At 48.5% G+C, this 13,782-nt stretch overlaps 1 long non-coding RNA gene across 2 annotated transcripts; it reads right to left on the minus strand.

Moving 5' to 3' along the window:
• Nucleotides 1-518: 518 nt before the first annotated feature.
• On the minus strand, nucleotides 519-11,366 carry LOC149124907 (uncharacterized). 2 transcript variants are annotated; one of them, XR_016211691.1, is made up of 4 exons: nucleotides 11,261-11,366; nucleotides 4,930-4,967; nucleotides 2,526-2,563; nucleotides 519-776 (listed from the first exon to the last, which is right to left on the minus strand). It is a non-coding gene; the product is annotated as an uncharacterized LOC149124907 (long non-coding RNA). The 2 variants fall into 2 exon arrangements; XR_016211690.1 differs by lacking the exon at nucleotides 11,261-11,366 and adding an exon at nucleotides 9,657-9,729.
• Nucleotides 11,367-13,782: the final 2,416 nt, after the last annotated feature.

The raw sequence follows: 13,782 nt of genomic DNA on the forward strand, positions 1-13,782 counted from the left end.
CAGATGGAAGACCTCTCTCTGCCTCTCCTCTCTCTGTGTAACTCTGACTTTCAAGTAAATAAGTAAATCTTTAAAAAACTCAAAAAAATAGAATTAAAATGTGATTTGGTATGAACACGATTTTAAATCCATTCAAAGGATTTTATGGTATGCATCTTTATCAAATTTTGATGAGATTTTAGAATATGAGCTTTCATGAACTTTCTGTGACTTCATGATGAAAAAAAATGTATGAAAATGCTACCATGAAAAAAACTATGTGTGGGTTTAAATTTTTTGTGCCAATATCAGCTCATATTTTCATTCTGTTTTTATATATTTCACTGTATTCTTAAATACTGATTTTATAGTAACTGTTGCATGTCCCCTTGAACAATGGAATTGGAAATTCAAGACTGAAATGGGTTGAGCTGAAATTTTGGAATCAGATCATTCCATATTCCTTTTTGAATAAGTCTGTGAAGTGTGAAGTGTACAACATGATTTCCGCACAGTCAGAAAACATGACTCCTTTGAAGTCAGTTGCAAGCCAATTTGTTTATTTCTGGACAGAAAGAAAAATCTGTCAATTTTTTTTCTAAAAACACTCTTAGCTTCATGGTAGAGTGTAGGGAAATTAGTGATGTCAAGCTGTGAATATGCTACCATTGAATGAAATAAAATGATTCATTTTGGAGAGTTGGGCGGCCCCCTACTAGATGTGAGTTTTGCAGCTTGCTTTATAGGGTCGATTACTGTTGTTCCAAAGCACCAGATATGATGAGATGGTTCCATTTCTGTTGAAATAAAAAGTGAAATAATATTCTCAGACTCTGGAGATATCCCAATTCCTGATTAAAGAACTGCCCTCAAGATTTCCCCTAAGAAATGAGGTAAACATCATTAAACCAAAAGACACACATGAGAAGGAACTGATAATACATGTCTCCAGGTTATGAACCAAACTTCACCCTGTAAAAAAATTGCCTTTTGCCAATAATAACCTAGGTTTGCAGAGTGCTTGCTGGCACTACTGAGGAGAAGTTAAGAGGAAGCCCTGAGAAACCATGCCAATGGAGCTCTTGAGTAACAGCGGACAGAGGACACAGCTGTGCCCTGGAATCCTCTTCCAATGCAGGATTCCGGTCAATCGCCCTACTTGACATGGGGTCAGATTCCAGGAGTGGCATTATTTATTTCACTGAAGATAAAACCTAAGTTTTCTTAGGACATATTCATAAAGTAAACTCAGTATGAGAGAGAGAGTGGCAAAAAAAGTACTTTAAAGCCAAGTGTCACACACTCATAAAGGAGTGTTTTCATGAGGTTTCTGAGACTTCATGCAGACAATTTAAGGAAAATATGTGTTATGAAAAAACCATAGATATTATACTTTCTGAACCCAACAAATCCCCACTCTTCATTTTTAGAAGATTTACCTTTATCTTTGAATACTCTTTGTGTACAAAGCATTGGAATTAACCCCTGATGAAGCAAAAGAATAAGGGCAGGTAAACTGAAAGGACCTGGTAGTTTGGAAAGTGTTCATTCAGTGTGCAACTGCGAACACACATGGAACCACTTGATGCACAATGGTTGTCTTGGTGTAGGTGCCTCTTGGGCAATTCTCTACTCAGGAATTCCATCCATTCTTGGACAGAAATTGAATGTGTCAAGCAAAAACAGAAAACTTGTGCAAGCAGTCCTTCCTATGAGGTTAAATGAAGTGCATGGGGAAAAAACCCTAAGCAGTCATGGTAACTGTGCTCTTCTGTAACTCAGAAGTCAGAGGACAGTGCACTGGGTGGGCCCATACCAAGCGCAGGCTTGGCATCCTCTCCGGCTGGAGAATTCACTTGGTCATTATACTGGACACTGGTCTGGTCTGCAGTAGCAGGGTAATTTGTTCTGCTGAAGAAACACCAGGGAGCAGGAAAAATAATGTTAGGGAGAGCATGATACACTCATGGTGTGGATTTCAGGAGGTTTCTGAGACAGCTTAGAGATAAGCTTATGAAAAGATACAACTGATGAGCAAATTGATACCTAGCGTAAATGCTTTGTTGGACCAAAGCAACTTCCTATTGTATCTTGATTCTTATATTTTAGTTTTTGTCTTTGAATACCAAATTGTGTTGCAGCATTAGAACTACTTTTAATGAAGGCAAAGAAAAAAATGAAACAAACTTGTAGCTTGGAAAATGTGAATTCAGTGTTGTACTGCCAACAAGTGTGAAGAAAACATGAAGACTATGTGGTCTTAGTTTATGGGCCTCATGGGCAATTCTCTACCAAGGAAGTTCACCCACCAGGGGAAGAAACTGAAGATATTTCAAGCAAAGTTTAAAAACAAACATTTTGAAACAGTAGTCCTTAGTCTTATGTTAAGTAAAATACAGAGAAAAGAAAAGAAAATCTTAAGAAAAAGAGATCCTAACTCAGTTTTCCAGCCACTTGGAATGCAGAGGACAGAAGACATAGGTGGGCCCATCTAGGCTCAGGCATGGCATCCTGTGCCATTTCGAGATTTTGGCCATTCACCCTACCTGGTATTGTGTCAACAGCAGCGGTAGCATCAAAGCACCTGTTGAATGACAAACAAAAGTTGTCAAGATATTTCAGACAACAGACCCATCTCAACCATCTGATGGCAGCAAAAAAATTTGAAATCCAAGCAAATTGGCTCCTATTGTGGACTTGAATGAGTTTTCTGATACATCATTAAAATCAGTTTCTTAAAGTATGGATAATGAAAAAAAGTTCATAGTTTAATAATTTTAGAACAAAATTCTTGTTTAAATTCATTTTTAGTTTTTTTCCCCTTTTATCCTTGACTATTATTTGTATCTTAACAATCGCAACTACTCTTTCAGAAGACAAAAAGATTATGATAAAAATCAAAGGTCTGGTAACTTGGAAAGTGCCCATTTGGTGTTTCTCTAGGAGTCAAGGATAGAATAGGAGGAATACAAAATGGAGTAGATGAGGTTAAGTGCCCCACGGGAAATTCCCTGGCAAGGAACTCCATGCTTCCTGCACAGGATCTGAAGAGTCCAAGCCAAATTAGAAAACTTCTACAAACATTTCTGCACAATAATTCTTAGTGTAAAGTTAAAAGATTTGTACAGAAAGATAAAATCCTGGTGCTTTGGCACAGTAGGTTAACCCTCCACCTGCGGCACCAGCATCTCATATAGGTACCGGTTCTAGTCCCAGTTGCTTCTCTTCTGGTCCAGCCCTGCACCATGGCCTGGGAAAGCAGTAGAAGTTGGCCCAAGTACTCTAGCCCCTGCACCCATGTGGAAGGCCTGGAAGAAGCTCTTGTCTGCTGGCTTTGGACCGGTGCAGCTCTGGCTATTGTGGTCATTTGGGGAGTGAACCAACAGATGGAAGACCTTTCTCTGTCTCTCACTGTCTGTAATTCTACCTCTCAAATAAATTTAAAAAATCTTTAAAATAGAGAATCAGGACAGCTGTCCTCATAATAAGTAAGAAAAAGAGGAGAGAAAACATCAGTAGGCCCACTGCAAGGTTAGGCCTGATATCCTCTCCCAGTGGAAGATTTTTGTCAGTCACCATATTTGACACTGGGTGGGCTTCCCCTGGAGTGTCATTCATTCCATTGCAGAAAAAAATAAAGCTCTCTTAAAACATTTTCATAAGAGACTCATCTCAGTATCAGATAGTAATAACAAATTACTTTAAATACCAGCATCCTACACTTACAATGGGGATTTTCATGAGGTTTCTGAGACTTCATGTAGAAAAGCTAAGGAAAATATATGTTCTGGGTTCATTTTTAGGTGTCTTATTTTACCTTTGAACACTATTTGTGTAGAAAGCACTGAAATTACCCTGCATTATGGCAAAGGCACAAGGAGATACTGATACTATCTGGTAACACGAAAAGTGTCCATGCAGTGTGCAACTGTGAGGCAACGATAGAGTAACAATGCAAAACACTTTTCTTATTTTAGGTGCCTCTTGGGCAATTCTCTACCCAAGAATTCCGTCCATTCTTCATGCACAGAAACTGAGGATGTCAAACAACATTAGAAAACATGCGCAAGCATTCTAGAAAACGTAGTTCATACTGTGAGGTGAAATGAAGTTTATCGGGAAAAAATATCCTAAGGGATCATGTCAACTGTGCTCTCCAGTAACTCAGAAGACAGAGTACAGTAGACACGGGTGGTCCCATAGAAGGTCAGACTTCTCACCTTCTACCACTGGAGGATTTTGGTCAGTGAATATACGTGACACTGTTCTGGTTTGGAGTGGTGGGGGAAATTTCTTATGTTGAAGAAAAACCAGGAGTTATCTTAGTATATTTGAAGACAACATATTCATTTCAACATGGAGCAACAGTAAAAGAAAAAATATACTGAAACATAATACACCCATGATGTGGACTTCATGAGGCTTCTAAGAGGTAAGTTTATGTAAATACAATGAATGAAAACTTGATGCACAGGTTTTACAATCTGGGGGAGCAAAACAAGTCCTCATGCTAACTTCCTTTTTACATTGTTTAATTTTTGCCTTTGAATGCATTGTGTACTGACCGTTACACTACCCCTTGGTAAAGCCAAAGGAAAAGGATGGAAAAAAATGAAAGCAACTGGCAAGTTGGAACATTCCCACTCAGTGTACTCCAGCAAACAAATGATAGAAAAACAAGAAGCAAAACACTAGTCTTAGTTTAGATACCTCAATGACAATTCTCTACTAAAGTACTCCTTCCTGTGAGGAAACTAAGGTTTTCAAGCAAAGTGAGAAAACTCAAACAGATATTTTTGAAAAGTAGTCCCTAGTGTTAGGTTAAAGGAAGTGCATAGAAATGAAGAAAAATACTAAGGAATGATGCTAACTCAACTCTCAGTAACTCAGAATGCAGAGGACAGAAGGCTTCAGCTGCCACTGAAAATTTTTTTTACTCTGTCATCATACCTTACACTGATTCGTACTCCAGGGTAGCATTAAATCACCTGTGGAAGGTAAATCAAAAGTTTTCTTAGGATATTTTCAGAACACAATCATTTTATCAACTGACAACACGAAAACATTATTTGAACCCATAGAAATACATGCTCATAATGTGGATTTCATGAGTTTTCTGACACAAGATAAACATAGGTTTATTTTTATTTATTTATTTTTGACAGGCAGAGTGGACAGTGAGAGAGAAGCAGAGAAAGGTCTTCCTTTGCCATTGGTTCACCCTCTGCTGTGGTCGGCGCACCTCGCTGATCCTATGGCAGGAGCCAGGTACTTATCCTGGTCTCCCATGGGGTGCAGGGCCCAAGCACTTGGGCCATCCTCCACTGCACTCCCTGGCCACAGCAGAGAGGTGGCCTGGAAGAGGGGCAACCGGGACAGAATCCGGTGCCCCAACCGGGACTAGAACCCGGTGTGCCGGCGCTACAAGGTGGAGGATTAGCCTAGTGAGCTGCGGCGCCGGCCAGACATAGGTTTATAAAGATAGGTACAATGAGAAAGCGGCTCATAGATTTAATAATTCAGCAACAAAAATGCCAATTTCAAATATATCCTTAGATTCCTTATTTTTATCCTTAAATATCGTTTGTGACTTACCAATTGCAAACACCCCTCAATAAAGAAAAAGCCAGGTATAGACAAAAGGAAAGGATACGGTAACTTGGAAAGTGCCCATTCCGTGTTCTGCTGGGAGCCACACAGAGAACAACATGAAACAAAAGCTTTGCCTTAGATTAGAGCCCTCAAGGACAATCTCTGCTGAGCAATTCCATCCTTCCTGGAGAACAACCGAAGAGACCGAGTCAAGTTAGTGGTCACATGAACATTTTGAAAATGGATTCTTTGTGTGAACTTAAAGAAACTGTATGGAAGTAAGAAGAAATCCTAAGGAAATACACCAAAGTGCTTTTCAGTAACTAAGAAGATAAAGTGCAAAAGGAAAGTGTGGTCCCACTCTAGATTCGGGCTGAATATTCACACAGTGAAGATCATGGTCAGTCACACACCTTGACACTGATTGGATTTCCATTGTGGTGTTACTTATTCTGTTGATGGAAAGAACTAAGGCTGTCTAATGATGTTTTCAGAAAACAGACCCATATCAATATGCACATGGTGTAAAATAAATTATTTTACATCCCACCATGTTTAATTCATAATGATGATTGTCATGAACTTTATGGTACCCCAAAACAGAAGTAAAGGAAAATGCATGAGAACAAAACAGATAGATAGGAGAGTTGTTAAACAATTCCTATTTTAAATTTCTTCAAGATGTTTTATTTGTATTTGAACAGCAGCTGAGAGCAAAGCATCAGATGACCTTAGGCTATAGCAAAGGGGTAAAGATAGACAATCGCCAAGTTTCTGATAACTTGCAAAGTGCCCATAGAATGTGCAGCTGTTGGCCAGTGAGAGATGATGCGCTTCCACATGACGGTCTTGTACAGGTGTCACATGGGCAAATCTCTATCGAGGAAATACGTCCTTCCGTGGCAGAAACTAAAGGTTTCAGGAACATTAAGAAAACATAGCCAAACATTCTGGGAAAAGCAGCTCTCAGCATTATCTTGAAAGCATGGCAGACATACTGAAGAGGAGTTCTCAGAACTTATGCCACATGAAATCTTCAGCATCTCATAGATCAGAGGACATAAAACATATGGATCCCTACTGAACTGAGGCATGGTATCATTTGCCACTGGAAGGCTCTGCTCAGTCACCATGCCTGATTCTGGGTTTGACTCCAGTGAGACTATCATACTTCCTGTGGAAGAAAAAACAAAAGTTGCCTAAGCAGATTTTCAGATGCAGATCCAACTCCATGTCAGAAAGCAGGAACAGAAGTGATCTCCAACCCAAACAACACATTCTCATAATGTGGATGTGCACAAGTTTTCTGAGACATAATAAGGGTAAGTCTACAAAAATCCAAATTAGGAGAAAATGGGGAGATGTTGTCATGTTTTGAGAGAAAAACAACTGGCAAGTTGAAAATCATTCTTAGAGGTTTATGTCCTTGGCAATCATTTGAGTTTAAAGAATTTCCCTTCCACTTGGAGAAAATGAGACAACAGTCATAGATGAAAAGAAAGGATCCAGTAATTCAGAAAGTGCTCTCTCCATGTCCCAGTGGGAGCCACGAAAGAACAATATGATGCACAACCCACTGTCCTAGTACAGGAGCCACATGGATAACTCCATCAGGAATCGGGTCCCTCCTGGACAGCAACTGAAGACTTAAATTCAACATGACAAAGTCATGCAAATATTTAGGCAAGTTTATCCTTCATGGAGGGCTCCAGAAATGTAGATAGGATGTGACAAGCTACTAAGCAACCATGCCGACTCTTCAGTAAAGCAATAGACAGAATACAAATGACACGGTTGACACATGCCAAGCTCAGGCATGCCCTTCTCTTCGCATGGAGGATTTGGACCAGGTATATGTGTGGCAATGGTTAGGATTTCCAAGTTGGTTAGATTGACTCCGCTGCAGATATACCTAAAAGTGTCTTCGGATAGGTTGAGAAAACACACTCAACCTGCTATTACAAGCAAATCAATGATTTGACATCCCAGCAAATGGCACTCAAAATCAACACTTTCTGGAGGTTTCTGAGACATCATAAACTAAGAATCAACTACATATCAGAAGTACCAAATGCAAAGCTAGAATACTACAAGGAAAAAAGTGTGTGGCACGTGGTGGTATAGAACTTGTGTACCAAGCATTGCAGTGACCATAAACAGCTGCAAACGCATAAGGAGAGAGAAACTGAACATCTTTGTGATCTTGGGAAGTGCATACTGAGTGTAGAGCCACAGGAAGCAAACTGGCTGTCTCAGTAAATGTGCCCCAGGGGCAATGTTGTACCTAGGAACTCTATCCTTCCAGGCCAGAACATCAAAGGTTTCCAGCAACCTAAGAAACACAAAGGAAAAATTGAAAAAGCAACCCCTAGTGTTCAGAGAAAGGATCAGCAGAGAATATCAAAGGAACTTGTAAGGCATTCTGGTATTTGAGCACATCAAGTGCTCAAGAGAACAGAGGTTAGAACAGAAGTGTACCCAAAGGGAGACTGGTGCTAGCATCATTGGACACATTTGGAGTTTGATCAGTTATCAGACCATCCTAAATGTCAGATTCCCATGTAATCATCAGGTCTTTCGGTAAGGGAAAGAAAATAAGTCCTCGGTGATTTTTCACATCAGAGAGGAATAAAATCAGTATTTCTGAAACACAGAGATGAACACATTCACAATGGATGTTCCTGACAATTCTGACTCATGTTCCTGTACATGCAAACATGCATTATGGGAAATGGCTCATGGATTTCAAACAGCTAGAGTAAAATCATTTCCTGCACTCCATTCATTCTTAAAGGTTTTCTTTCTGTCCAGGGACATATCTTGATACTCCTAATTGCAAAGACAATTCCAGACAGCCAAAGAATAGAGAAAGATGTAATGAGAGATCTGGTAACATACAAATGGCACAAATGGTGTCTACCTGGGAGACAAGTAAAGTCACAGGTAGTCCAAGAGTGTTTTTTAGTTTGGTACCATCTCAGACAATATCTGAAAAATTTTCTACTATATTTACAAATGTTCGAATGGGGAACACAGGAATGGAACAACATGCAAATATAGGTGCAGGTTGGCTCCACTGCACACTGGAGCATTAGGTTCAGTGAGAAGACTTGACACTTGATTAGAGTTCTGCTATTATTTCATCCATGGAAGGATCCAGGCATACTGAACTGAGTGACTGAGAAGACAGATTTCATTCAGCATTAGTATAGAGTAACAAAAAATAACTTCCTAACTAAAGAGTAAGGAAGAAAAACTAAAAGGCTCTGCGAACATTCAAAAATGCCGAGTCGTTATGCAGCAGTGTTCAGCCAATGATAGGACTCACGAGGACAAAAGGCAGTCATGGAGGACACGACTTGCACACGAGCACTTCTACACTGAAGAAACGCATCCATGTTAAGCAGAAGGATGAAGATTCCAAAACAGGTAGAAAACACAGACATATTTTCAGAAAAAGGAGACACTTAGCAATAACATTCCACCATAAAAATGTCACGTCAAAAAGGAACAACAGCAGTAACTCTAAAGCACAAACCGCACATGAGCCAAACAGATTGTTCCTAAGTTCAAATGGGGGCGCTACAAGTTTGGGGACAACGATCTGTAACAAGATTACAGAGCCCACAGAACCTACAAAAAACCAGAATGAAACAGAAAATCTTGGATTCACAGAAAGAGGTCACTGAGAAAAATGTCCTGAATCATGGCAAATTACAGGAAACAAAGTACATATTACAGTGCAAAGGCAAAATGGGCACAGAGAGAGAGAGAAAACCGTACCACTCAGAGACAAAAAAAAAAAAAAAAAAAGGAAACCTTTAAGGAAGGTGAAGAAAATCAAAGCAAAACAGACTGAAAAAGCAGCGTTAAAGGCAGTTCAAACACTGCAGGAAAAAATGAAAGATCTATGTAAGCAAAAGACAGAGAAATCCTAGGTCACAGGACACCTTCTGGCAACAAGGAAGCACTTTGCAGAAGCTTCCCAGTCCCGGAGGCAATAGGAAAGCCCGTTCTCACTCAAGGAGCCCCGGAAACCCAGCGGGCTCCCAGGGGCAGAGGACACAAGGCACACGGGCCCCTACCATGGTCGTGGTCGTGGTCGTGGTCGTGGTCAGCCTCCTCGGTGCTGGGAGTCATGGTTGGGAGCGGCACGTCCGGAACGGGTTCCCGGGTGCCGGGCTCGGCGTCTGCGGAAGAAGAAGAGACATCACGCACTTGGCCTGAGTGAGGGTCTCTGCCGACAACACACCTGCCTCCGCCTAGGAAACCAGGCAGAGAAATGTTCTCCCGGCCCCACACCTCCCGACGCCTCATGTGGGTGGGTGCCTAGGTCAGTGCGGAGACAGCACGGGCGCCTGCCTGCCTAGGCCACAAAGAATCCCGACCAAGGGAAACTGGTGGCACCGGGGCCAGGGCGAGGGCCCGCAGCAGGGCGCGCCGTCCCCCCTTGTGCGTTGGGCCGCGCAAGGCCTTGGTGCCACCCCACCCTCCAAGTGGGTTCCCCTCCTTGGCCAGGGCTGGCGGGCTAAGAGCGGCCCTTGCCTTCCACACGGCAAGGCGACGAGGAAGGGGAAGTGAAAGGATCCAGGAACCAGGCAAGGGCCACCTCCGGGTTCCAGGGGCAGCCAAGAAAGAACCTGACGGCACCCAGCCCCCTGTCTCAGGGGAGGGGCCTGGTGGGCACACCTCGAGCAATCCTCTGGGCCCTCCAGGACGGCAACGGAGCACCGTGTCCGGCACGGGCTCAGTCCAGCCAGGCCCCGCTGGACGGCTCCCCGCATGGGGGCGAGAGGGGAGAAATGCGGACGGAGCAACCGCGCCCTCTCTCATCTGCGCCCACTCAGGGCATGCAGGACAGACGGGCCCGCGAGCGCACGACTGGGAACTGGCCCATCCAGGACACTGGGTCAGATTCTCCTGGTGGCCCGCCGGACTACAAGGCAGACAACTCCCCAGCTGCCTGGGGGCACGGCCCGGGTCCAGAACACGCTCGTGCCAGCGTCAGAGGGCACATCGAGGACTTGTCCTCAGGCAGCGGCCACGCCTCCTGGACGCTGTCCCGGGAGCTCGGAGACCAGCCAACGCCAAGAGGAAGGCAAGGACGTCTCAGGAGAGGCAGAGGCACAGAGCACCACCCTCGCGGAGCCCAGCGTGCCCGCGCCTAAGTCCGCTGCGCACACTGGGCCACCAGGGGCAGTGGGGCACTCCACGCCGGGTCCCATGAGGCTTCTGCACTCGCAGCCTCCGTGGCCACGCCAGGCATGCGGGCTGGGAGTGCTGCACCAGACCCCCGGGGTGGGTCATGGCGGGAGCAGACGTGGGGGGCGGGGAAGCCTACGCCCCTCCCGCACGGGTTAGCAGACCACCACGCAGAGAAACGGACAACCTGCGGACAGGCCCAGGCAGCGTGCAGCCAACCAGAGAACCCGGGAGGACACACGGCCCCGTCTCGGAGCGCCGGACTCGCACCGCGGCCCCTCTCTCCCCAGGGAGCACATCCTTCCCGGGCAGAGCCCCGAGGACGTCCCCGCAGCTCCAGAGCACAGGCCAGCGTTTCGGGACAAGGAATCGCATGGCGACACCTTCCCGGTCCCGGAGGCAATAGGAAAGCCCGTTCTCGCTCAAGGAGCCCCGGCAACCCAGCGGGCTCCCAGGGGCAGAGGACACAAGGCACACGGGCCCCTACCGTGGTCGTGGTCGTGGTCGTGGTCGTGGTCAGCCTCCTCGGTGCTGGGAGTCATGGTTGGGAGCGGCACGTCCGGAACGGGTTCCCGGGTGCCGGGCTCGGCGTCTGCGGAAGAAGAAGAGACATCACGCACTTGGCCTGAGTGAGGGTCTCTGCCGACAACACACCTGCCTCCGCCTAGGAAACCAGGCAGAGAAATGTTCTCCCGGCCCCACACCTCCCGACGCCTCATGTGGGTGGGTGCCTAGGTCAGTGCGGAGACAGCACGGGCGCCTGCCTGCCTAGGCCACAAAGAATCCCGACCAAGGGAAACTGGTGGCACCGGGGCCAGGGCGAGGGCCCGCAGCAGGGCGCGCCGTCCCCCCTTGTGCGTTGGGCCGCGCAAGGCCTTGGTGCCACCCCACCCTCCAAGTGGGTTCCCCTCCTTGGCCAGGGCTGGCGGGCCAAGAGCGGCCCTTGCCTTCCACACGGCAAGGCGACGAGGAAGGGGAAGTGAAAGGATCCAGGAACCAGGCAAGGGCCACCTCCGGGTTCCAGGGGCAGCCAAGAAAGAACCTGACGGCACCCAGCCCCCTGTCTCAGGGGAGGGGCCTGGTGGGCACACCTCGAGCAATCCTCTGGGCCCTCCAGGACGGCAACGGAGCACCGTGTCCGGCACGGGCTCAGTCCAGCCAGGCCCCGCTGGACGGCTCCCCGCATGGGGGCGAGAGGGGAGAAAAGCGGACGGAGCAACCGCGCCCTCTCTCATCTGCGCCCACTCAGGGCATGGAGGACAGACGGGCCCGCGTGGCTGGCTCCACACACCAGCCCGGGTCTGGTCTGGGCCACGAGCGCACGACTGGGAACTGGCCCATCCAGGACACTGGGTCAGATTCTCCTGGTGGCCCGCCGGACTACAAGGCAGACAACTCCCCAGCTGCCTGGGGGCACGGCCCGGGTCCAGAACACGCTCGTGCCAGCGTCAGAGGGCACATCGAGGACTTGTCCTCAGGCAGCGGCCACGCCTCCTGGACGCTGTCCCGGGAGCTCGGAGACCAGCCAACGCCAAGAGGAAGGCAAGGACGTCTCAGGAGAGGCAGAGGCACAGAGCACCACCCTCGCGGAGCCCAGCGTGCCCGCGCCTAAGTCCGCTGCGCACACTGGGCCACCAGGGGCAGTGGGGCACTCCACGCCGGGTCCCATGAGGCTTCTGCACTCGCAGCCTCCGTGGCCACGCCAGGCATGCGGGCTGGGAGTGCTGCACCAGACCCCCGGGGTGGGTCATGGCGGGAGCAGACGTGGGGGGCGGGGAAGCCTACGCCCCTCCCGCACGGGTTAGCAGACCACCACGCAGAGAAACGGACAACCTGCGGACAGGCCCAGGCAGCGTGCAGCCAACCAGAGAACCCGGGAGGACACACGGCCCCGTCTCGGAGCGCCGGACTCGCACCGCGGCCCCTCTCTCCCCAGGGAGCACATCCTTCCCGGGCAGAGCCCCGAGGACGTCCCCGCAGCTCCAGAGCACAGGCCAGCGTTTCGGGACAAGGAATCGCATGGCGACACCTTCCCGGTCCCGGAGGCAATAGGAAAGCCCGTTCTCGCTCAAGGAGCCCCGGCAACCCAGCGGGCTCCCAGGGGCAGAGGACACAAGGCACACGGGCCCCTACCGTGGTCGTGGTCGTGGTCGTGGTCGTGGTCAGCCTCCTCGGTGCTGGGAGTCATGGTTGGGAGCGGCACGTCCGGAACGGGTTCCCGGGTGCCGGGCTCGGCGTCTGCGGAAGAAGAAGAGACATCACGCACTTGGCCTGAGTGAGGGTCTCTGCCGACAACACACCTGCCTCCGCCTAGGAAACCAGGCAGAGAAATGTTCTCCCGGCCCCACACCTCCCGACGCCTCATGTGGGTGGGTGCCTAGGTCAGTGCGGAGACAGCACGGGCGCCTGCCTGCCTAGGCCACAAAGAATCCCGACCAAGGGAAACTGGTGGCACCGGGGCCAGGGCGAGGGCCCACAGCAGGGCGCGCCGTCCCCCCTTGTGCGTTGGGCCGCGCAAGGCCTTGGTGCCACCCCACCCTCCAAGTGGGTTCCCCTCCTTGGCCAGGGCTGGCGGGCCAAGAGCGGCCCTTGCCTTCCACACGGCAAGGCGACGAGGAAGGGGAAGTGAAAGGATCCAGGAACCAGGCAAGGGCCACCTCCGGGTTCCAGGGGCAGCCAAGAAAGAACCTGACGGCACCCAGCCCCCTGTCTCAGGGGAGGGGCCTGGTGGGCACACCTCGAGCAATCCTCTGGGCCCTCCAGGACGGCAACGGAGCACCGTGTCCGGCACGGGCTCAGTCCAGCCAGGCCCCGCTGGACGGCTCCCCGCATGGGGGCGAGAGGGGAGAAAAGCGGACGGAGCAACCGCGCCCTCTCTCATCTGCGCCCACTCAGGGCATGGAGGACAGACGGGCCCGCGTGGCTGGCTCCACACACCAGCCCGGGTCTGGTCTGGGCCACGAGCGCACGACTGGGAACTGGCCCATCCAGGACACTGGGTCAGATTCT

This window comes from Oryctolagus cuniculus, chromosome 8 (genome assembly GCF_051225735.1).
Source record: "Oryctolagus cuniculus isolate XC-2025 breed Fujian yellow rabbit chromosome 8, ASM5122573v1, whole genome shotgun sequence".
Taxonomy (NCBI): domain Eukaryota; kingdom Metazoa; phylum Chordata; class Mammalia; order Lagomorpha; family Leporidae; genus Oryctolagus; species Oryctolagus cuniculus.